At 41.4% G+C, this 22,431-nt stretch overlaps 1 protein-coding gene and 1 long non-coding RNA gene across 15 annotated transcripts in view; one reads left to right on the top strand and one right to left on the bottom strand.

Annotated features, from left to right (window-relative positions):
* LOC122241476 overlaps nt 1-17,771 on the bottom strand; it is a 62,998-nt gene extending 45,227 nt beyond the window's left edge. For both annotated transcript variants that reach the window (XR_006221645.1, XR_006221644.1), the window contains exons 1-2: nt 17,724-17,771; nt 2,116-2,228 (exon numbers count right to left, since the gene is read on the bottom strand). This is a non-coding gene — a long non-coding RNA (uncharacterized LOC122241476). The remainder of the gene's footprint in view (nt 1-2,115; nt 2,229-17,723) is intronic.
* Nucleotides 17,772-17,881: 110 nt separating this feature from the next.
* Nucleotides 17,882-22,431, top strand: part of LOC102968749 (SSX family member 2 interacting protein) — a 40,172-nt gene continuing 35,622 nt past the window's right edge. For 5 of the 13 annotated variants that reach the window (XM_042997693.1, XM_042997695.1, XM_042997702.1 and 2 more), the window contains exon 1: nt 17,883-18,090. The gene's annotated coding sequence lies outside the window, so the exon portion shown is untranslated. Of the gene's footprint in view, nt 18,091-19,381; nt 19,520-19,611; nt 19,773-22,431 lie in introns of those variants that run through there. The other 8 variants (XM_042997692.1, XM_042997697.1, XM_042997689.1 and 5 more) reach the window with 4 other exon arrangements.

Genomic DNA, 22,431 nt, shown 5'->3' with positions numbered 1-22,431 from the left:
AAGGGAGAGTAAATGACCTGCTCAAAATCAAAGTCAGTAAGTGGCAGCATTTGAAAGTAGGTCTTCAGATACCATCTGCATGTCCCTACACTACAAAGCCAAGGCCTTTGCCTCATGGGGCTCTGCCCCGTGCCCTTCCCATTGCTTCCCAGTGAGCTGTGAGCTGCCTTTCCTGGTTTCTGTAAAGATGACAGGAAGTGGCTTCTGTCCTTACTTTCTCTTGAAATACAGCTTATTATCAATCTGTTGATTTAGCAAGGCATGCTTGGCCAAGTCGTTTCTCCTCACTGGGCCTCACTTCCTTAATCCTTAAGATTTCATCTACTTGAGAGAGAGGGGGACAGAGGCTGTGCTGTGAAGCTGTGCTGTGAGCACAGAGCCCGATATGGGGCTCAAACTCACAAACTGTGAAATCAGGACCTGAGCCAAAGTTGGATGCTTAACCAACTGAGCCACACAGGCTCTCCTCTATTTTTTTTTTTTTTAATTAAAACTTAAAGCTTAAAGCAAATGTAAATAATAGCTACCATTTCTTGAGCACTATTTGGAATTAGGTACTGCACTTAATCTCTTACAGGAATTGTTGCTAACCCAGGACAGCTCTGCAATATTAACTATATTTTATGGTAGGCTTCTAAGCCACAGAGAAGCTAAGTAGCTCTCCCAAAGTCTAAACACCCCATCATCTCTCTCCTGTACCGTTGAAATAGCCTCTTTTTTTTTTTAATGCTTATTTATTTATTTTGAACTGGGGGAGGGAGGGGCAAAGAGAGGGAGACAGAGAATCCCAAGCAGGCTCCATGCGGTCAGCACAGAGCCCACTGTGGGGCTCAAACTCACCAACTGTGAGATTATGACCTGAGCTAAAATCAAGAGTTGGATGCTTAACCAACTGAGCCACCCAGGCACCCCTTTTGTGATAGCCTTTTAATTGGTCTTCTGGTTTCCACTTTGGCATCACTACTTCCATTTTCCACACAACACTCACAATAATCTTGTTAAAACTTTAACCAGATCAGGTTCCTGCCCTGATGGCTTCCCATCCTGCTTAGCCATCCAGAGTTCAAACTCTCAACCACTTTCCTCCTCTATACTCTCTGGTATTTAGAATAATGGCCCCCCAAAGATGTCTATATTCTAAATCCTGGAGCCTGTGAAATTGTTACATGGCAAAAGGGACTTTACAGGTTGGATTAAGTTAATGAACTTGAGGTGGAGAATGGCCTTTTGGCTTACCCTGGATTATCTGAGTGGGCCCAATGTAGTCACAAGGGTCCTTATGAGGAAAAGAAGGTGGCAGGGATGGGGTGGGAGACAGGGAGAGGTCATGGAGGGATTTGAAGATGCTAGGCTGCTGGCTTTGAATGTAGAAGAGGGAGTCACAAGCTAAGAAATGCCGGCAACCTCTAGAAGCTAGAAAAGGCAAGGAAACAGGTTCTCACTAAACCTTATGGAGGAAGTGTGGCCCTTCTGATACTTTGCTTTCAGCCCCCTGAACCCATGTTGGATTTCTGACCTCCACAACTGTAAGATAATAAATGTTTGTTGTTTTAAGTCACTAAGATTCTAGTAATTTGTTATAGCAGCAATAGGAAACTAATACATACTTTATATACTAATACATACATACACATCAAGCTTGTTCTGGCTTTAGGGCTTTTGCATTTGTTCCCTCTGCCTGGAGTCCTCTGCCCTAAGATTTTAGAATGACCACCCCACCTAAGGCATCCTGCCTGCATGGCACTCTCTGTCACATACTTGGTGTTATTGTCTTAACTAATTTGTTTTCATTTTGTCTCACCCAACAGCAGATATAAGCCCCATGAGAGAAGTGTCTTTATCTGGCTTTATTTGTTGGTATATCCCTGATGTCTAGGACATTGTCACACAGTGTCCCTCTGTCCTACGAGAGGGAGACAGTAAGTGATTTTGGAGGAGAGTTAGCAACAGAAGTAATGGAGCATGTACATAAACTCAGGTCAGTTCACTTCTAAATATTTATAAGATGGAACTATTTTTAAGCCACCTCCTCTCACTGTAGATGATTTCTTCTTGAAACTTGCCAAATTTGGAAATGAGGGAGAAGTGAAACACATTCAGAAAAAAAAATCTCACCATGCCTTTGTCTTCATGGTTGGCATTTTGTTAGTCGCCATGGAAGACTTCCAAGAAGGGAAAAGGACTAGGATTCATTTTAGAGGTCCTCGTTGACTACGACACTCTAAGATCTGTAAGGTACATAGGTCATCTTTACTGTATACAGAGCAAATTCAGTATTTATATTTTACATTTATAATTAGAAAACTTGAATGTCCATTTAGCTCCTTTCCAAGAGGCCAAATAAAAAAAAAAATCAAGTGATTCCTTACAAATAGAGATTTCTCTTTTTTCCAAACTCCCTTGTGAGAGTATTAACAGAAATATTAATATCATGCGTTTACATAGGGTAACATGGCTCTTCTAGAACATGTCTTCTGGCATTTGTCTGGGAAATATGGGAGTCGGCGGTTTATAGATGCCAATGAATTGTCCTAGGGTATCTCCCAAAGCTAGAAAATGTTAACAAGTGGAAGTGTTGCTTGGCCCTGAAGGTCTGGGCAGGAGTCTACACAGGCATTCCCCAATCTCAGCACCATAGTGGTTGACCTAAGTGAGAGGTGGGGGGTGGGGGGGAGTGCAGAAAAGAAGGGGGAATGGCCCCAGGCATATAGCACTCTCCACTGCTAGCTTCCCAGGGGAAAGAGTACTTTCTCTTTCTCTGTCCTTCCATACGAAATCCCATGAATGGATATCATTGGGTTCTCTACCTGTCCCTTAACCAACTGCTATGGCCAGAGGGTGGGGTACTCTGCTTAGTCAAGATCAGGTCTCATGCTCACCTCCAAATTTAGGGTCAGAATCAATGCCCCTTAACTGCTTCAAGGAGACCTAAGGAGAAGTGCTTTCCTAAGAAAAACAGGATGTTGTTACCAGAAAAAGAAATCAATGCTGGGCAGGCAAAAGCAACATATGTCCTCTACCTTCCCCAATTGCTAAAGGTGGAGTTTCAGCCACCAAGACTTGAATAAGGGAGATATTTTTGAAGTGCTTTTTTTGGGTCCTCAGATAACACCATGCTACCACCAACCTACTTAAAAAGCATTAAAGAGCCATCTGGTCTGGGTTTGACTATTCTATCCATATTGCTTGCAGTTCTAGCTTAAATCCCTTGGCTTGTAAATCAGGTAGCAACATTTAAATATGCTGAATTCTGAAAATGCTGGGATTATAAATAGTTCATCATCTCTTATAATTGCAAACAGCAGTTCTGAGAACTTTAGCATCTCAAAACCTCCAGCAGGGTTTATGGGTTTTCCTGTTTTATTTTGTTTGTTTTGTATAGTTTAAAAAAGAGGATGTTTCATTTAAAAAAAAATTACTCTTATACTAAACAAACCATATAGCAAGACTTTCTGTACAAATAAAACTCCAAATGCTTATTTTTGTTTGTTTCTTTTTTTTTTTTAAAGTAATCTCTACACCCAACATGGGTCTCCAACTCACAACCCCAAGATCAAGAGTTGCACGCTCTACTGACTGAACCAGCCAGACACCCTTGCTTATTTTTGTTCCTTAAGACTATGTTCGTTTGAATATTTCAGAATGTATTCATGTTTTTTGGTTGCCTACCCTAGTTTTGCAGAAAGTGAGTTAAATTTAAAGTGTTATTTCTCATGCAAATGAAAAGTGAAGGCTATTAATTGTATATTTTTGAAGTGCTTTTTTCTGGGTATTGCTCTGATTTGGATATGCATTTCATGTGCTGCTGATTTGCAACATATAAATTAGATCCCTCTTATCATTTTCTAAATTTTACTTTAAGGGCCTTGCTTAATATTATTTCTTCATATTTTCTTTTTCATTATTTATATCTTATTGGATGAGGCATTGAAATTTATTTCACAGACTCTACTTTCGTTATGAAATACATTTGTAATCTAAATATGCTGCAATCATGTCTTCTATGATTTGCCTGCCACCCACTTTTCCAGGTTCCAATACCACCTGAAGAACTATATTACAGGTATCCGTTGTTTTCATTTATCCTTCATCTCTTTTTCTTTAGTAAAACACCAGCTTTTTCACTGCTCCTCCTCTACTCCACGTGGATCTGGTGGGACTGCTGATTGTGGTAATGCTGCCTTGCTGAGGATTTTAGTAGGTGATCCAGGCTAGGCTAGTTGACCACATTCCTTAGAACACAGTAATTGGTCCAAGGTGGGCACATCATCTAAGCTGAAACAATCAAAACCTCTTCCCAGCACTTTCTCGAGTAGATACCATTCTCATCTCTCTTTGGTGACAAGCAATCAGATGTCACCCAAGAACTACGTGCATCCATGTTCCCTGCTTGATGGAGAAATTTTGTCTGCAGTAGGATAGAATGAAGTCAAAGGTACTGAAGGAGGAAGAGGTGAGAGAAGGAGACAAGGAATGCAGACAAATATCTTTTCAGGACAATATAATGGAAACAATAATGGGTCAAGAGAGGTGAGCATATATTTAAAGAATTAATTATAGTGCAAGACCGTGGACTCTAAGCTAGGTAAGGAGGAAAAGAAGGTCTGGGGAATGGAGATAAACAGAGTGAAAGAGCAGTAGGGTCAAATGAACAAAGTGCCTAGTGAAGTAGAAGAATTTTTTGAGCTGAGGTATGAAGAGGCATGCACTGAAGTATAGAAGTAATATGCTTGAAACTGAGATGACTGAGGGGGACAGTTATAAATGACAAGGTGTAAAGATAACTGGCTTGGTGGCTGAAGTGATGTGGCAGAAGAAAAGATCACTGCAAATAAAGAGATTGGGGAAGGAAGAGGCCATGAGATTAGATAGACCATTCACTGTAGGAGAATGGCAGAGAGAAAGACAGTGAACCCGCTATTGAAATCTCCAAGAACTGTGTGGGAGTGATCTGGAGGACAGGAGAGGGCCACAGAGCAAGGGGGTCTGGAGAGAGGTGCATTCTGATGGCATCAGTTTCAAAGCAGTTGATGGGGGACAGCAAGAAAGGGACAATGGTTTGGAAGTGGCAGGGAGAAGCAAGAAGTCTGCCTGTACCACCTTCTGGCCTGGTGGTACATGGAGTGTGAGAGAAAATGGCTGCCACTCATGAGTGCTGCAGGGAATTCAGTGTCCTCAGAGAAAAGCCGGGTTTCCCCCAGAGCCAGAAGGTGAAGAGACTGGTCAGAGAAGAATGTGGGTATAGGGGACTTTCTGGTGACAGAGCCATATGGGGATTCGAATTTGAGTGATGAATTTGACCTGGGAAGCTTAGGCATCTTGAGTTCACTGAGATAAACATCTAGACAAGACGGGGTGCCCTGGTGGCAGCTTAAAGGGAGGGGATAATTAATTCTAATTATTCTTGGAACTTGACTCAGCCAATTCTTAGATGAGGAGGGAATAAGAATTCAATTCATTGGAATCCAATTGATTCTATAATGCTGTTCATCCTTTTTCCTTAATAGCTCAAGTTGGCCCTCTTCCAATCCTCACTGATTCTGTACTGACTTAGGTCTTCAGTACTCCTTCCCTGGGTTATTACAGTTGCCCCCTAATGGGTTGCTCTCACTGATCTTGCTTCTCTCTAATTCATTCTCCATATTTCTGCCAGAAGTCACTCATTTATTTCTAAGTCATTCATTTATTTTTTTTAAGTTTGTTTATTTATTGTGGGGGGTGGGCAGAGAGAGAGAGGGAGAGAGAGAATCCCAAGAAGGCTCTGCACTGGCAGCTCGATCTTACCAACAGTGAGATCATGACCTGAGCCCAAACCAAGAGTCAGACGCTTAACTGACCAAGCCACCCAGGATCCCCTCTAAGTCACCCATTTAATCAGGTACCTTCTCTGCTCTAAATCCACTGAGGGCTCTTCTAAATGCTTCAAGATAAGATCCAAACTTCTTAGCATGGGGATGCCCCTCAAGGAGCTGACCCTCATTCTGTCCTGTGGCCTCATGGGCCCCAATTCTCCCACAGGCTCAGGCTGTTCCCTTTGTCTGCAATGCTCAGTCCCCCATTTTCATTTGATTATCTTATATTCATTCTTCTCAGAGAGAATTCAAATCTTTGAAAGAATGTACAAGAAAAAATGGCAATCCTGGCTGTTCTGAGAAGGGAAACTGGGCAGCCTGGTAGGGTGGGGGAGGAGGGTAGAAGGGAAACCTTTCCTAGCATTCCCTTTTGTACATTTTGGATTTTATACTATATGAATGCATTGCCTCGTCTTTAAAAGTAATGCAAATTAAAAAAACAAACAAACAGTTAAAGCATCAATAGACCAAATAAAAGATACATGTAAGTGTTTCCTCCTCTGTGAAGTCTTCCCTAACTTCACACTTCCTGCATTGAGCTATCACTGTGCTTTCCATAATCCTCTAGCATAGCATTTATCATTCTGTATTGTAATTATCTGCAAACAATTAAGCAGTCATAATACTCTCAGAACCTAGAAGCTCCTGGAAGAAAGGGACTTGGTCTTACTCTCTTTTGAATCTCTGGCACCTTCCACAGCTCTGGTACATAGCAGGTGCTCAGTAAATGTTTGTTAAATTTATGAGTGCATAGAACTTCTTCTGTGTAGAAGGGAAACCAAAGATATGGAAATAATCCTGATCATTTTATAAATGATGAAATGAGGCCTAGAGAAGTTACTTATTAAGGATTGGTAGCAGAATAAAATGAGAATCCAAGCTTTCTGGGGTCTAATTTTGGCCCTAGAATAAATTATAAGATTTTCTCTTTAAGATAGTGAACATGGTGTGAACTGTATCTAATTTGACCTGAGGCCCTGGATTTTCAGGAAATTTCTGATTTTCAGTAAACTACTGGTTTAATCTCCAAAGGACACTTTGGTCTTAAATTTGGTTTTAGAAATCATGTAACCTGGGCACCTGGGTGGCTCAGTCGGTTAGGCTTCCGACTTTGGCTAAGGTAATAATCTTTAGGTTTGTGGATTCGAGCCCCACGTTGGGCTCTGTGCTGGCAGCTCAGAGCCTGGAACCTGCTTCAGATTCTGTGTCTTCCTCTCTCTCAGCTCCTCCCCTGCTCGCACTCTCTCTCTCTCAAAAATAAACATTAAAAAATTTGTTTAATAAATAAAAATAAACATTTAAAAAGAAAAAAAGAAAAAAAAAAGAAATCATATAATCCAAGTAGTTCATAGGCCTGGCTTATATTAACAGAAAGTTCACAGGAGAATTTTGTAGTACATTTCTTTATCTTAAATGTGCTCTTAAAAGTTGTGTTTTATGTTATGTTTTCTTCAAACACATAGTGTGGTAGGCAGAGCTGTACATAGTGTCCTTAAAGACGAAAGAAGGGCATAGAAAAAAGTGCCCGCGTCAACTCAAAATGGTATATTCAGTTCTCATTTGTTAACATTTATTTGCTGAATGTCCAGGGCATAAGAGCAGTGACCAAGGGCATTTTATTTTACATAGCAGTCATGTTTTTATGTGTAAAATGGTATTGTTAATGACTACCTCGACCAGATATTAAGTACCCTAGGGAGATCTTCTCGGGCTTCCAGATCAGTGGTCTTCAAACTTTTTGCTCATATACTTCCCTGAAAGAATTTTGAAAAACTTGTATCCCTCCCACATATTTGAATAAAGTTTATTTATCTTGAGTGTGTGTGTGTGTGTGTGTGTGTGAGAGAGAGAGAGAGAGAGAGAGAGAGAGAGAGAGAGAGAATCCCAAGCAGGCTCTGCACTATCAGTGTAGAGCCTGATGCAGGGATCGAACTCACCAACTGCCGCATGACCTGAGCTGAAATCAAGAGCTGGACACTTAACTGACTGAGCCACCCAGGCACCTTCCCTCCGACATTTTTATGTTGCCACTTATAATTTTTTATCATAAACTTGTAAAGGGTGTGGTTTCCAGCATAATGCAATTCATGATGTTTTAACATAAAGTTGTGAGGTGTTTTTAAAGGTGTCCCAAACAGCAACATGCAGAAGGTTGAAACTAGACCACTTTCTCACACCATTCACAAAAATAAACTCAAAATGGATAAAGGACCTGAATGTGAGACAGAAAACCATCAAAACCCTAGAGGAGAAAGCAGGAAAAGACCTCTCTGACCTCAGCCGTAGCAATTTCTTACTTGACACATCCCCAAAGGCAAGGGAATTAAAAGCAAAAATGAACTACTGGGACATCATGAAGATAAAAAGCTTCTGCACAGCAAAGGAAACAACCAACAAAACTAAAAGGCAACCAATGGAATGGGAAAAGATATTTGCAAATGACATATCAGACAAAGGGCTAGTATCCAAAATCTGTAAAGAGCTCACCAAACTCCACACCCGAAAAACAAATAATCCAGTGAAGAAATGGGCAGAAAACATGAATAGACACTTCTCTAACGAAGACATCCGGATGGCCAACAGGCACATGAAAAGATGCTCAACGTCGCTCCTCATCAGGGAAATACAAATCAAAACCACACTCAGATATCACCTCACGCCAGTCAGAGTGGCCAAAATGAACAAATCAGGAGACTATAGATGCTGGCGAGGATGTGGAGAAACGGGAAGCCTCTTGCATTGTTGGTGGGAATGCAAATTGGTGCAGCCACTCTGGAAAACAGTGTGGAGGTTCCTCAAAAAATTAAAAATAGACCTACCCTATGACCCAGCAATAGCACTGCTAGGAATTTACCCAAGGGATACAGGAGTACTGATGCATAGGGGCACTTGTACCCCAATGTTTATAGCAGCACTCTCAACAATAGCCAAATTATGGAAAGAGCCTAAATGTCCATCAACTGATGAATAGATAAAGAAATTGTGGTTTATATACACAATGGAGTACTATGTGGCAATGAGAAAGAATGAAATATGGCCCTTTGTAGCAACGTGGATGGAACTGGAGAGTGTGATGCTAAGTGAAATAAGCCATACAAAGAAAGACAGATACCATATGTTTTCACTCTTATGTGGATCCTGAGAAAGGTAACAGAAACCCATGGAGGAGGGGAAGGAAAAAAAAAAAAGAGGTTAGAGTGGGAGAGAGCCAAGCATAAGAGACTCTTAAAAAGTGAGAACAAACTGAGGGTTGATGGGGGGTGGGAGGGAGGGGAGGGTGGGTGATGGGTATTGAGGAGGGCACCTTTTGGGATGAGCACTGGGTGTTGTATGGAAACCAATTTGACAATAAATTTCAAAAAATAAAAAATAAAAATAAATAAATAAATAAATGAAGGTGTCCCAAAGAATTTAAAGCCCACAGTAATTTGTTACCCAACATATTATTTCAATGTATATACACTAGCACTCCTTTAACAGTTAGAAAATTTAAATTTTTGCTTTTTATCCTTGAATTCATATTTTCACTCCATTTTCCCCACAGAATGGTATCTTATTGTGTATTTTCATGCATGAAAAATTTTTCTTGACCATTACATCATTCTTTATAACAGACATTTTAACTATATATTGACATAATTTTACTTCCAGTGACTCTCTAGGTTCTAGGTGTTAAAAATGTCTCTGGATGGAGTTATCATTAAAATTATTAGTAGTACACAACTGATCAAACAGTGGCTATATTACAAATTGATAACTACCTTGAAACATTACAAAATGAGATTTTATTGAAAATGCATGTGTTAATGAAAGGGATTTCAAATCCTGTGGATTTGTGGATGAATATATTTATATTCTGCTTGTATGATTGGGTTCTGCTTCAATTCTATTCAATGCATTTGACACTGTATAGATAGAAACGCTGAAGTACTTTATCCACAGAAATGAGTAGATGGAAATGGGAGGAATTTGCTGTAGCAGTGTTACTCAGTTCTTCGAATTCTCAATTATATGCCAAGAGTCACGTGATGATTTATCGTTTGAATTACTTGTAATGCTCTATCAGGCAACAGTTCTGTTCGTCACATTCCCTCTTTCTCAACACTAACACGGTCTTCAGATTTCCTGTGTTTTGCGAACCTGGGGTTAGTGCACCATAGGAAGAAGTGGGGTGTGTGAGAATGACTTTCTTTTGTTAAGTGGAAAAATGGCAATTAATTGTGGGAAGGGGGTGGAAGAGAGACTACAAGCCAGTTCTCAGGCAGATACATTTGAAGAAAAGTGTGGAAATGGAGGGTGTGGAATTGATTCCTTTCAAACTATCCATGTTCTGTACCACATGGAGAGTCTTTGTGCCTATAGGCAGAGGGTGGTTACCTCAGTTTAAAAATTACCCCTGGGGTGCCTGGGTGGCTCAGTCGGTTAAGCATCTGACTTCAGCTCAGGTCATGATCTCACAGTCCCTGGGTTCAAGCCCTGCGTCAGGCTCTGTGCTGACAGCTCAGAGCCTGCAGCCTGTTTCAGATTCTGTGTCTCCCTCTCTCTCTGCCCCTCCCCCATTCATGCTCTCCCCATTCTCTCTCTCTCTCTCAAAAATAAACGTTAAAAAAATTTTTTTTAATTAAAAAAACTACTCTTCACTAATTAGCAGCCTTTTGAACAAAAATGATTGGAGAGCAACAGAGATAAGGGCAGTCCTAAATAGGTTGGTAATTACATGGTGGTTAAGAAAAGAGCCCTGTGAACCCTAGCTCTGAAATTTACTTGCTGTGTGATCCTGGGCAAATTATTTAACCTCTCCCTGCTTAATTCCTAATCTGGAAATAAAGGCAATAATGATATCTACCTTATAGGGTTGTTGTGAGGATGAAATACATTCATATTTAAGGCTCTGAGAACAATGCTTAATCATTCAATAAATCATTAACATTAATACTAGGAAATTATTAAATCTTACATACGCATAAAGATGATAACTCCTAAGTAAGTTAAAAACTTGATATATACTTTGCTATGACTGAAGTGAACTGCTTTAATTTGTAAATTAAACGAAAATTGAAGTTTCCACAGCAAGTATGTGACAGAGCAAAGCATATATTTTTGCTCAGGGTTTGCATAGTCTTAACATTCAGACTATGCTGCCTTTTGAAACACAAGTGCACCAAAAATAAATGAAATAGAGAGTGTATGAGTTGTAAAGTTATTCTTCCTAGATCAAAGAATGGCCTATGTTAGGCAAAGTTTATAATATGCTTATTTCCAGCATATATTTCCAGGACTGAAAAGTGTTTGATATGTTCTCTTCTCATCTTCTATAACCACAGAAAATTTCCATTATTTCCATCTAGAACGCCACCCCTCCCCACTACACATATACTTATTACTAAATATATCATCCAACTTTCGGTCCTAGAGGTTTGGGGGTTTTGCCTTGCTACTGTTACCGGGGCCTCAGGCAGATCATGTTCATCAGTTGTATCTTTGTTAAATAAAAATTAGAGGGTTTTTTTCAATATTATTTTATTTCTCTAGTATTGCTAATTGCCTCCCCCATCACCCCATTCTAAATTTGGGTTTTATGTTTGATAGCATACACCATAAGTTGCAAAACATAACAAAGAGCTTGAAACCCCTCATTTGAATAACATCGACTTCAGGAACAGCTGTTAAGATAAAATAAATCCAAGAGAGCTCAGCAACCAAAATGCAATTGCTTTTCTTTTTAAAGGGACAGGCAGATTCACATATGATTTTCAGTCTTAAGCTGTTACTTTAAGTCAATACCATACTTTAATCGATATCAACGTTTTTGAAATCTGAAATTTTATGTGGGCAGTGTACCCAGCATATAGAAGATTCTATTCCATTATATTTCAACTTGAGCACTTATGTGATGACATCATTGATAGAGGTTTATAAAGCGAGAAATAAAATCAGGAGGCAAGCCTCCAGATTTCTTCCTCGCTAACAATGCAGGAAAAGAAACTTTGTCTGGCAAAATATAAATAATGAAATCAAAAGGAAATTTAAAAGTAACGTAAAATTGAAATGCTAGTTGCAGAATAAAAGGATATGAACTGTTCATTTCAACACCTCAGCCTTCTGTAACCCGATTCATATTAGAGAAAACTCTTCATTAAAATAGTTACACAGGGGAGCCTTCGTGCCTCAGTTGGTTAAGGATCCACCTTTTGGTTTCAGCTCAGGCCATTATCTCATTGTCCGTGAGATTGAGCCCTCAGTTGGGCTCTGCACTGACAGTGTGGAGCCTGACTGGGATTCTCTCTCCCTCTCTCTGTCCCTCCCCTGATCATTCTCTCTCTCAAAATAAATAAACATTTAAAATAAATAGATAAATAAATAAATAAATAAATAAAATAGTTATATAAAAGTCTGGGTTTAAAATGATGATAGGTAAAACCCTTTTAAGGATATCCAGCATATTTAAAATACTATCTTATAGAATGGATAAGTGATAAAGAGATTATTTGTTCTACAAAGATGTCATTTACCATACAAAAAGATTTATCATAATTTTCTTTGAAACACCTAGTTTCACTAGGAGCTTTAGAATAAAATTTGATTTCTAAATACATTATTTACATACGACTTTTCCTGGAAAATATCTGTAACATAAAGCAAGTACTAGGAAAAAAAAAAAAAAACATAGTGTGGCCTAAAATTTTCAGAATAACAAAAAATTTTGTAAAAAGTTATATTTATCAATATGTTATAATTTTTATGGCCTAATTAAGAAATAAAATATAATGTAGAAAAATGTTAATATCCTAGATATATATTATAATTCAAATGACAGAAAGTTCCATATTTTTGCTACTTTATTTAATTATTCCACTCAATCAGTCCTTTGTAAATAATTCCCATACTTCATTTTTCACTGACTTTTTGCTCACTTGACTATTTCCACTTGTGACACTTGAGTACATTTGTACCAATAAAATGAAATATCATACCCTCAGATTACTTTATGAGAATACTATCAGGATGCTTTGGGCTGCAAGGAACACACAGCCTAACTAGTAGTGACTTAGACCACAAAGCATTTATTGTTTACTAAACTGAATGTCCAGGGGAAGGAAGCCTCAGGCTGGTTTGGGAGCTCAGTAATGTCAATATGGACTCAGGTGGCTGGGCAGTATTTCAGCCCAGAAAGTCTGACTCAAGAGCCTGTGGTACAGTCTACTTCTTCCCTACAGGACTGTCATTGTCCTGTGTTCCTGGGAGATTCTGAGTTCCTGTTGTGAACAGGGACCTTATATCCCTCAATGCTTGGTCCATGGTAATCATTCAATAAATATTCACTGAGCCATTAGGGAAAATTTCAAATAAGAGGAGGGAGACTAGGACTATGTGAAATAAAAGGGTGCGTTGGTGCAGAATTAAATCAGAACTGTTCAAGTCAAGGCTGGATTTTTGTGCTCTGTGGTTTTTAAATAGGTTTCAGTATAACTAAAAAGCATTTGGGGTCATTTATAGTCCCTCCACCCCCACTTCCTTGGAGGGTGTTTTGTTGGCTGATCGGTGCTCTGGGTTTAAATTTGCAAGTTTAGAAGAGTAGAATGAGCCAAACTGCTCTGAGAAAGGCTTAGAAGTCACCACAGTTTGCAAGGTTAGCTTTGTGCATGAGTGTGTATATGTACTGGAGGGGATGGGGTAGAGGGCCCGAGTAAAAACAAGGTGGCTGGCCGAAGGAGAGACCCAACAGGAGATATGTGTGATTGGTAAGTTTTAATCTTTTTATTTTGTTATTATTTTTAAAATTCTAATACAGTTAACATACAGTGCTATATTAGTTTCAGGTGTATAATATAGCAATTCAACAGTTCTAGACATTACTCAGTGCTTATCATAGTAAGTGAACTCTTAATCCCCTTCACCTATTTTACCCATCCCCCCACCCACCTCCCCTCTGGTAACCATCAGTTTGTTCTCTATAGTTAAGAGTCTGCTTTTTGGTGTATCTCTTTTTTCTTTGTTTTATTTCTTAAATTCCACATAGGAGTGAATTCATACAGTATTTATCTTTCTCTGACTGACTTATTTCTCTTAACATTATGCTGTCTAGATCCATCCATGTTGTTGCAAGATTTCATTCTTTTTGTAGCCAAGTAATATTCCTTTATTTATATATATATATATATATATATATATATATATATTCAGTAAAAATATAAAAAACGTTATACTTAGTATGCGTAGATACTAAAGAAGATGAGTTTGTGTCAACGACTTATGTTAATGTGATCCAAATGTTTTATATCAGAATTCAAGACAGTCCCTATTAATGCTCAAAATGCTTGCCCATTGTGTGTGTGTGTGTGTTACATGCATGTTCACTGTATTTACTAAAGGAGGTATGTTTCTTTCCCAGAAATAAAGGTTTTGAGAACTACTCCAGTTGATATCTTACAACCTTTCTTGATAATATCTTATAATTGTTTGAGTGATTTATGCATAATCAAGTTTTGCATGGCATATTTTTAAATTAACAAATTGATTTGGGGACAAATGGGAGAGTTGGAAACCAAAGTGTTAGAGCTTAATAAATTCATCAGGCATTCTTGCTCAAAAAGAACCATTTCACCAAAAAAAAAAAAAAAAAATACTAGGGGTGCCTGGTTTGTTGAGTGTCTGACTCTTGATTTCAGCTCAGATCATGATCTCACAGTTCGTGAGATTGAGTCCCACTTTGGGCTCTGCACTGACAGTGCGGAGCCTGCTTGGGATTCTCTCTGTCTCCCTCTCTCTCTGCCTCTCCCCTGCTTGTGCTCTCACTCCCCAAGTAAATAAACTATTTAAAAAAAAAAAACATTAAAAAAAATACTAGAGCAAAACACTCAGCAGACTAGACAAAAATCTAAAGCACTAAGAATGGAATACCTGGAAGATTGTCAGGCATCAGGTAATTGCACACTGTTCTGTACGTTTGTATGTGGCAGAGTAGGGTGGGACAGGTAATGTGAAGGGGCAGTTTTCTTTTCTGGAGATTTTCACCTGAGTGGAGATGAAAGGAAAAAGGCACCACAGCGGTCTGTTTCCCTGCAGACTTAGCCAGGACTTTGCAAGTGGCACAGGACTCTCATTTCAAGCCAGACTACAAGTGGCCAAAATCCAAAGGGATTTGCCAGGAATGAATCATGTTTGGAAATGCGGCATGATGTAGAGATTCAGTCAGATAGCTAAGGGAGCCAAATCCAGCCAAGTATAAGGCCACCTTTTAGAAGTCAGAAAGCAGAGCCGGTGGCTGGTCTCAGCTTTTTGTCAAGCTTGCAGGGTGAAGATTGCCACAGTTCTCTCTCCTCTATGGAGGACTCCCAGACCACTGAGCCCACAAGGAGGACTCTGAAGTTTTTGGGCCTTGGAACCTGTCCTACAGTATTTTGCAGTTAGTTACAAACAGCCTTAAATTGATCTTGTAAATAAAATGAGGCCATGGGTAAGAGAATTGCTAGCACAATATCCAGTAAGATTTTGTTTATCCACCCTGCCACCCCTGGAAAGATGGTCTTGTCCAGAACACAGAAATAATAAAAGTGTAGCCATTAAGGAGAAGTGACTCAGCCCATCTTCTCATCTGTTACAGCCTACAGGCTCTGACAAGAAATATTCTCCTCTAGGTCCAGAAATGGTTGCTGTTATTGAAACAGTCCAGATGGTATGAATTACAACAGAAAGGCTTTATAAGTTTGTCCATTATTATCCAGATTTGAATATACACATTAATAGAAGCTGTGTGGCCTGAATGTTTGCTGTGGTATTTGAAACAGTGGTTTCTAAGGCATGCGTATGAGTAAATAGGGAGTGAATTATTAATTTAATACATATTCTAAAGTCAGAACCTATTTATTTCTGTAAAATAGAAATATTTTAAAGTTATAATAATACATTGTAATACTTGTAAATTTTTGTAATTTACAAGTAAATACTTGTAATTTACTTGTAAATACTTGTAATACTTGTAAAAATTCATGTATAACAGAAGCTAATAAAATGTAAAGCAAATGTTCCTTCCCTCCTATCTCCCTCCTTCCCTCCCAATCTCACTATTAATAGTTTGGTTAGCAACCCTCCAGGGCAGGCATGGAGGGGCTGCAAAGGCGAACACAACCAAGATCACTGTCTTCATGAGGCTTCCATCCCAGTCGGGGGAGACAGACCACAAGCAAGGAAACAAGTAAACAAATAGAACCAAGCCCAAAGAAAGATTACTTTATATTTGAAAGTGGGGTCTGAATGATGAAAAAGAATCAGAGTTTAAACCTTGTGGGAAGAAAACTGAATGGCAGGTTCAAGGGACAGAGTGCCACAAAGGGCACCACTGTGGCTGGGACTTTGTGTGCCATAGTGAGATTACCAAGAGGGGGATGGGAGCCAGATCGTGTGTGTATAATTGGTTAGGAAGTTCATGTCATGCTAAATACAACAAGAGGCCATTAAACGTTCTTAATCGGGGGTGGGGGACAGAAAGGATCTGATTTTCATTTTTGAAAAACCGATGTAGTAGGGGCATGTAGTAGGGGCAATGTCTGTAGTCTGCAGACATTTTGGAAGAGGTTCATTCACACATACACACAAACACATATACATTTAAATATACTTTTTCTGCAACTTGTTATTGGTGTACATTTTTAGAACTCCTCTTTGCAATTATGTTCCGAGTCAGTTTACTGCCTTAGAAAATCAAACACATCTTGTTTTTTGAACTTTATCTACTCAAATGCAGCAACTTAGTTGGAAAACACAGGTTTGGCATTTTAGCATGGCTCCAGAATGTGTTCATCAGATTTGGCTCTGAATAACTTTTGGATTGTCTCAAAAATCAGGTTCATTCTCAAAAAAAAATTTTTTTTTCAATAAATTCAGTGCCTACTGGTGTGATACTTTTCCAGCAGCATCAATGGAATAGGTCATGTATACGGCCTGCCAAAGTGATTACTTTGAAATGAAAACCACTCATTTGAAGTTATGTTTATTTATTCACCAAATAAATATTGAGCACCAACAACTAAGTACCAGGCACTGTTTTAGGCACCGGGGATACATCAGTGAATAAGCATGTGAGGAGTATGCAGGTATGCAGAGCCCTACTCAGTGATGTCTGGGTTCTGGGTTGCTTTTCCTGAATTCTTCTTGTTTTTCTCTCACTATTGAGGGATATACCACAGCAGCTCCAAACACATCTTGCTCACTGGAGGATGGCCAAGGCAAGAGGTAAGGAAAAGAATTCTTATGGGTTCTCAGGGATAAAACTCTTCCTCCAAGTCCCACACCCTCTTACTTCACATTATTACTCACCAGAATTAGGTCACATGCTCAGGTCCTAAACCAGTTAACAAAGAGGGACAGAGTATCAGACCAGTTGTTCTCAAAGTGTAATCTTAGGAACCCTGGAGGGGGGTGGCGATCCCCAAGACCCTTTCAGGAAGTGTGCAGTCAAATCAATTTTAATCATAATGCTACAATGTTATTTGCCCTTTTTACTACCATTCTTTTTTGAGCATGTAGTGAAGGTGACCTGAAATAGTGCAACAGATTGAACTCAGCAGATGGAATAATCAAACTGTCTTCCATTAGGCCAGACATTAAAGATATCTGCAAACTTTCAAATTAATATCACTCTTTACTATATTGGGGGAATATATACTTATTTTCCATTAAAATGTGCTTATTTAAGATGTAATTTTTATTTTTTTAAATAAACATTTTAAATTTCTGTTTTAATTTCTAGTACGCTAAGTGTCAATATAACCTATATAAACAACAGCTCTTTGGGCCCCTCTATCATTTTTAGGAATGGAAAGAGGTTCCTGAAACCAAAAAATCGAAGACCACTGTTTTATTCAGACTGACCTGATTCATCCTCGGGGGTGGGGGCACGACTGAATTTCCAGACCTCAGCCTGACCCAAGCCTTCTTTTCTTAGAATCCAAGTCTGTTAGTGATTAGGTCACAATAGGGTGTGCCAGAGGCTGCTTTTTGAATTGCTTGAGCTCAACTCTTATACCTGTTGAAGAGCGAGCACTCCCTTTTTAACTGTGAGGGGAGATGGCCAAAATGAAGCCTTGGTATTTCAAGGAAAAACTGTCATATTAAGTTGCTTCTTAGGATGGGGAGGGGTGTGGGATTTTGAGGGATGGATAGTTGAAATTTCAAAACCCTTCTTGGGAACAGGACTAAGCGCCTCGCCCCCGTATCGGTAGTCTGGGTTAGGGGATAGGTAAGTAATCTTTGGTGATAATTGGTTTCTTCCTCCCCATCAGCCCTGCGCTAATAGCGAGCTTGCAATGATGACCCCTAACAGGCTATTTGGCTGTCATTCACCTATGCTTAACAACATCTAGCCAGCCTCCTGATGGCTTAGGCCAAAAGCAAAGAGGATTTCATTGGACTCTGAAGCTGTCACCATGGTGTGCTCACTTTCTCGCCTTGATCTTTCATCCAGGATTGGGGGTCTGTGCGTGTACATTGGGGGCGGGGGAGGTGGGAGCACTACACCCTCCCTTGTTCTTCAGTGTTAATATTTGTTTTTGTCTCAATTTAGGTTTCCGAGAGCTCTCAGGAGCCTCCTTAAAATACCAAACCTGTTTCTCTCCTCTTGAGTAAATCCATTGGCTCCACTAAAAACAAACAAAATCCATCAAAGCACATCTTTGTGTTTTTTCTAACTCCGCTCCTATGCCTGCGACTTCACTATCTGATCTCTTTCCTTTCCCCGGCCCCTCTTCCTCCCTGGAGAATTTTAGGCTGCTATGGAAGAGGGGAGGAGCCGGTTTGACCCCCCGCTACGGGAGCAACACAGGCAGTCATTTTCTCTGCACATATTTTGCTGAGTGGGTGTGGGACATTTCTGCATAAACTTCTAGTTCACGAGTGCCATCGTCAGTTTTCTCGCTGTCTTCTGCCCAGGTCCGTTTCTTTGCCCTAATTTTACATGTAACTTTCCCCGGGTTGGGTTGTTTGCATCCATGATTCCCCCCGCTTGAACCTCCCTTCCCCCGGGCCTGACCTAATTCTGGGTGCCGGCTGTTGTTCGGTTTATTTCTCCACTTTTGCCAGCGCACGTGGCTCTTCTAGGATGCTTCATTTTTGCTTCTAGGGTGGGTGTTGGGGTTCACTGGGGCTCGGAACACGTGCCTTGAAGCAGCCACGACCCGCTTCCCCCACGGAGCCCGGGGGCCCCAGCCCCGCGGGCGTAAGGAGGGGGCGGGGAGCAGGGCCCGGGTGAATCACAGGGCGTAACAGGTGCCGCAGCCGCAGCTGCGCCCGCATCCCTCTCCAGCTCTAGGGATAAGGTTTTCTTTTTCTCTAGGTTTTTTTGGAGGGGGTGGAGGAGACTCTGGGGGCCAATGCAAGCCGCGGTTGTTCATCGCCTAGCAACCGGAGGAGCCAATGGGAGGCGGCTGAGCCTGCGGCGCCGGCGGCGCGGGGGCGGGGTGGGAACCTAGCGAACCTGCCCAGGCTGGGGGTGGCCGCGAGGGGAGGAGCGGAGCCCGGCCAAGGGCGGGGAAGGCGGGAGCCCGAGGCGGAGGCGGGGCCGCAGGCGCGGGGCGCTGCGTGCCGCGGCGCCTGTGCGGGCCCCCAGGGCTTCGAGAGTCGGCTTAAGACGGAGAGCGGTGCCTCCCCCGCCGCTCTCGGGGGCGGTGACGGTGAGAACTCTTCCCCTCCCCCCCCCCCCGCCACGCGAACGGGGATTGTGACGCGCCCGCCCGGAGAGGGGCGGGGGCACCGGCGGGGCCTGGGGTGGGCGCCGGCTGGGAGCCAGAGGGCGGGTGCGGAGGTGAGCGCCGGCACCTGGCTCGGCGCCCCGCTCCTCTGCGAGAGGCTTGGCGCGGCCGTTGGGGCCGTTGGAGGAGGCGGGCGAGCTTTGACCCCGGCCGTGGCTGGAGGAGGAGGTGGGAGGTAGGTGCCAGCGCGGGTCCGCTCCCGCCAGCGGTCGCAGCGCTGCGCCCCCGGGAGGAATCCGGACCGCGGAGTCCCAAATCCTCTCCCGGATGGAGAGAGGGTGGCGCCTGGCGTGGGATGACGAGCGACGTGGGGGAGGAGGGGATGGCCAGTTTGGGGCTGCGGTGTGTCGCTAGCGGAGGCTGCGGGGCATGCGGGCTTCGGGATTTGTAGGGGCGAGCCGCAAGAGGCAGTCCTTAGAATGAGTTACTGACTGAGCGGCCCGTGGCTGCTGCGGGGGAAGAGATCCCCGATAGAGGTCTAGTTAAAAGTCAAGGGGAAGAGCTTACATCATCCAAAAGGCTGGCAAGTGTGGAAATATTTTGGTGTAGAATTTTAACAGTAGAGAACGGTAAGCCGAATTGTGAGCTCCCTGCCCGCTTTTGAGCCTATGCTGATCGCCCTGTTTTGCAAGCCACTTGGGCCCAAGAAATGGAATCTGCTAAATAATTTGTTCCTAGCACGTGTAATGTGGCGATCTTTAGATTATTAGCTCATTTCAAGGTCCGTAGTTGTGATTGCCAGATTGTCATTACTTGCAACTCTGATACAGTTCTTGTTGAATCTGAGAGAATCGAGATTTCCCTTTCGTGGGTGGGGCATAATGGGGGAGAGGATTAGAAGAGGCACTCCTCCAAGAGTGGATCTAAACTGAGAGGAAGCGGCCTGGAGTTTGAAATTGCTAGGGCTTCCCTAACACAGATTAGAGTCTGGCTGTAGAGTTGGTGGTGAAAGATGGATGCCTTGGAACATTGCATGGCTCAGGAGGAATTGGTTTACTCTTTAGGTAGGAGAAAATTCTGGTAGCTTGATCTTGAGCTGAAAGGTAGGTATGAATTGACACATTTAGGAGATTGAATAAAACTTGAAAAGAGTGAGAGATCTGGAGAGTGACAAAAATGCTTTTAGAGTTAAACTTGAAGTCAAGCTATCTTGAAATTTAGAAGAAGTTAGAGGTAGATTTATGAACTTGGATTCAGAGAGAACTTCCATCAAAACTCCTCTCCTATAGCTATCATAACACAGAGGCCTAGGAATCTTATGCTATTCAAACTAAACAAGTAAAAAAGCTAATGACCAATTTGACCCACTGTTCTGTTTGCTGTCAGTGAAAGTTCCTCAAACAAAATGGTTCTTTGAAAAGAGGATTAGCAGCTGATAAAATGAAGGCTCGTTTAGTGACTTTGTGGGGCCTCTTCAGCCAAGTCGTTTTATCCCTTCCTTCCCTCCTCTTTCCCCATCTGTGCAATGCAGATAATAAAGCCCTAGGATTAAGTAACATGGGTGAAGCAGCTTGAAGATAACTGCAAAGACTGTTATTCTAGGCTGAAATGTGAAGATCTCCTCATAACACATTGTGCCTTGTGACAAGACTTGTTAAAGTACGTTCTGTTCCAGGCATGCCGAGGTGGCATATATATATGAGAACTAAAACGTTAACTGTTCAGATGATTTGTCAGAAGCCTCAAGACCGGCACAAAGATTGTAGATACTCATGGGTTCTCCTAAAACCCGACCTAGCTGCTCTTTGACAAAGCAGGTTTTTAAAAGGTGGACATTATAAAAGTAGACAAAAGTAGCCTTATATGTGTAGTATGTGCCTACAGATAAAAAGGTCAAAGACATTGCCCCAGAAGTGTGTGATTTTAGTTCGTTTCACATCCTTAAATCGGAGCCAGTCCAAAGCTTTTTAAGTAGTGTTTCCTTTCATACATTTTGCAATAGCTGTGAATATGCCTTGTTGGTTTGTTGCGCTCAAGACACAAAGGGTTTTGATACTGTGAGGGGCTTTTTGTGTCTTTAGTGATGGTGATTATGATTAGCTGGTAATGAAGGTAGATGTTAATCTTGAATTCAGAGGTGACCTAGAGAGGTGCACCATTCACTATTGCCAATGGAAAACAACCTAAAATCATTACTTTTGATAGTGGGTCAGTAGTATACATAGTACCAGCAGATGTACTGAATTATGCTCTAATAAACACTGAGCTGCTGCTTGCCAGACCTAAGGATAAAAAAGATGAGTGTTGCCTTGAGGAGTTTGTTTTGTAGGAAATTAACAGTGTAGGGAGGGAGAGAGCAAAAACAGAAAAGAAAAATTGCAACTAGGAATAGGCTTCAGAAAGGAGAATTTCGGCTGTGTTTTGACAGAGAAGGAGTTCACCTGGTAAGTGCATGGTGTCAAGTTCTGCCCAATATACTGTTGGGGAAATACTAGTGGATTGGTTGTTGGAGTCAGGTGGGGTGTGTTAGTGATAAGGTTAGAGAACAGAGCTATGACCTTTGACCAGTAGATGCTAGGGAGCTTTTAAATGGTTTTGTTTGGTTTTTTATGCATTTTTTTTTTTTTAGTGTTTATTTATTTTTTGAGAGAGAGACAGAGTGTGAGCAGGGGAGGGGCAGAGAGAGAGGGAGACACAGAATCCAAAGCAGGCTCCAGGCTCTGAGCTGTCCGCACAGAGCCTGATGTGGGGCTCAAACTCACAGCTCTGACCTGAGCCGAAGTCAGACGCTTAACTGACTGAGCCACCCAGGCACCCCGCTTTTAAATGGTTTTTATCCAGGAGAATTATATTAGATTTTTAGAAGGGTATTTCTGCCAAAGTCAGTAATTTGA

Source organism: Panthera tigris, chromosome C1 (genome assembly GCF_018350195.1).
Source record: "Panthera tigris isolate Pti1 chromosome C1, P.tigris_Pti1_mat1.1, whole genome shotgun sequence".
Taxonomy (NCBI): domain Eukaryota; kingdom Metazoa; phylum Chordata; class Mammalia; order Carnivora; family Felidae; genus Panthera; species Panthera tigris.
This window is presented reverse-complemented; position numbering and strand designations above follow the sequence as displayed.